This window comes from Hipposideros armiger, unplaced genomic scaffold, assembly GCF_001890085.2.
Source record: "Hipposideros armiger isolate ML-2016 unplaced genomic scaffold, ASM189008v1 scaffold_2, whole genome shotgun sequence".
NCBI lineage: Eukaryota > Metazoa > Chordata > Mammalia > Chiroptera > Hipposideridae > Hipposideros > Hipposideros armiger.
Genome location: NW_017731352.1, coordinates 4,633,854 through 4,637,071, shown reverse-complemented (window position 1 = coordinate 4,637,071; position 3,218 = coordinate 4,633,854).

The following is a 3,218-nucleotide window of genomic DNA, read 5'->3' as shown; positions in this document are numbered from 1 at the left end:
ACAATGATGGTGCCAACTTGGGCCAGTGAAGCAATGTCCTCCACAACTAGACTGAAGAACAAAAGGACAGCAACTTGTCTGTTCCACTGCCCCCAATTTCCCACCGCTGTTCCCATCCCCCCAATTCCCCATAAAAATCTTTAAAAAAAAAAAGTACAAATTGGTAGTTACAAAATAGTCATGAGGACGTCAAGAAAACCATAGAGACTATAGTCAATGATATGGTGCTAACTATATAGTACCAGGTGGGTACTAACTAGTCAGCGGGATCACTTCTTAAATTATATAAATGTCTAACCACTATGTTGTACACCTGAAATTAGTTTGAAACACTGAATTTCAACTGTAATTGAAAAATTTAAAAAGGAAAAAAAAGTGAAGGAGAATAAGAGGCTCAAATTTCCAGGTATAAAACAAATAAGTCATGGGGATGTAATGTACAGGATGGGGAATATAGTCAATGTTATTGTGATAACATGGTACGATGTCAGATGGTTGCTGGACTTATGGTGATCATTTATTTAAGTATATAAATGTTGAATAACATTTATATGGTTTATACCTGAAACTAATATTATATTGTATGTTAGCTATATTTTAATAAAAATCTTTTAAAAATAAAAAAATCTGGGCTAGCCGAGTGGCTCAGTTGGTTAAGAGTAAGCATAAGAGCACGAACTCTGAGCAACAGGGCCGCCGGTTCGATAACCACATGGGTCAGTGAGTTGTGCCTGAGCTGAGCTGTTGCTGAACTGCCAACAGGTGGCAGGATGGCTCAGCTGGTGTAACAACAAGATTACCTGTTTGATGGTGGGCTACGCCCACCCGCAACTAAGACTGAGCTTGGCACCTTGAGCTGAGCTGCCACCCAGATGGCTCAGTGGATAGAGCGTGTGCACTTAACAACAAGGCTGCTGGTTCGACTCCCGCATGGGATGGTGGCTACGTCCACCCACAACTAAGATTGTAACACAGTACCTTGAGCTTAGAGGCCATGAGTTGCTGACATGCAGCCAGATGGCGGCAACTGGTGCCCTCCACAACTAAGATTGAAGAACAGCAACTTGTCTGTTCCCCTTCCCCCAATTCCCCAGCGCTGTTCCCATCCCCCAATTCCCCAATAAAAATCTTTTAAAAAAAATTAAATCTTAAAGAGATTCACTTAGGGGGAGTTCTATCTAGGGGTAGATCCTATCCCTTCACTCTCAACCCACCCTCCAGAAAACAGCTGACAGAAGCAATTTATTACTCTGTCCTGGGGACTTGGAACTAGAACATGGATACTTAATTGTGGGAAGAAGAGCCAGAAGACATGTCGACTGTAGGTCTTGGGCTATCATCTTGAGATGGTCATGATAAGGCCACGCACAAATGAATACATGTGCAAGATTGTCACTCTGATAAATTAGAAGAGAAGCAATCGTGCAATGTCAACAAGCCACCTGGTTCCAGAGAGCTGTTTCTTCCAGGCCGCCAGCAATTACTGGGTTGTTGGAAAAGTCATGATGTATTTTGTCAATGTTTTTCAAAGGTCATTTATTTATATAAAGAACAAAGATCAATCAATGATATATTCTCCGTTTTGTTTGATAACCTTTTGCCATCTTTCAGTGAGCTTCATAATTCCTCACTCATAGAAGGACTGTCTTTATTTGCGAAAAACTGAACAAGGTGCTGACTTACAGCCTCATCTGAATTGAACATTATACCACCCATCGAGTTTTGAAGAGAGCGAAACTAGCGGAAGTCTGACAGTGCAAGGTTAGGCAAGTACAGTGGGTGTGGCAACACATCCCATCCAAGCTCCAATAATTTTTGATGGGTGATCAAACTTGTGTGTGGTCTAGTGTTGTTGCGATGGAACACAGCTCCTTCACAATTAACAAGCTCTGGATTTTTCTGGATGATGAATTTGTTCAAACTGTCCAATTGCGGACAGTATACATTCCAATTGATTGTTTGGTTCCTTGGTAGGAGCTCAAAAAACACGACACCTTTAAAATCCCACCACATTGAGAGCATAACCTTCCTCTGATGAATGTCTGCTTTTGATGTCGTTTGAGGTGAACGAACCATCACGAGAGGACCAAGACCATTTGCGCACCACATTGTTGTAAACAATCCACTTCTCATCACCAGTTATCAGTCGCTTCAAAAAATAATCACTTTCCTCATGTTTAATGAGCATATTGCAGATGTTTATACGCACCATCAAATGAACTTCTTTGAGTTCATGCAGAACCCAAATATCAAGCTTGCTTATATATCCCAGCTTCTTCAGGTGGTTGTGAATGCTTGAATGATAGATGTTCAATGTTTCTGCAATCTCTTGTGTCGTGTAATGTGGGTTTGATTCGATCAATGCCTTTATTTTGTCGTCATCAACCTCGGTGGGCCTTCCTGACTGAGGAGCATCGTTGAGATAAAAATTACCAACATGGAATTTCGTGAATCATCATTGGCACTGATGTTCTTGTAGAGCATTGTCACCATAAACTTTATGCAACTTTTCATAAGCTTGACAAGCATTCTTCCCTTTATGGAAGTAAAACAGTAGAATATGGCAAAAATGCACAGTTTGGTCCTCCATCTTCAATTTATTGTAAAATCTCCAAAACTCAACCAAATTGCTCAAATTTTTTTTAGAATAAAGCTAGAACTGTCATCTGTCAAGTGGCATAGCAATAACATAGATGAGAATGACTCCAGTACTTCCAAAAATGAACTAATGCCATCTGTCGCAAACATGCGTCACAACTTTTCCAACAATCCAATAAATGAAAAGAAATGCCCTTTCATAATATCAACTCTCCCCACCCTTGTAATTGACACTTTTTGGATGGCTTCCAAAAAAAATTTTTTTATTATGAAAATGATTCACAAAACATTTCATACACAGCTTTACAAAATAATGAAGGGCTTCCCAAAGCATAATAGCATGAAGAAACAAATTCTTTCGATTTCCTTTACAATATCTAAGAACTGCTAATTTTTCAAATCTGAGAAGAATGAGAGGAATGGCACCATTAGATATTGCCTTTTATCCCTCAGCAATTATCAGTAACACACTCACTGTGAAACTTCTTCATCCCAGAAGACACTTTTTATTCTTATTCTTTCTTCATCCCAGAAGACACTTTTTATTCTTATTCTTACAGGATGTTAATGTCAAGATTTTGGTTACCATCAGCATCCAGACACTTCTGATTACGGAGAAC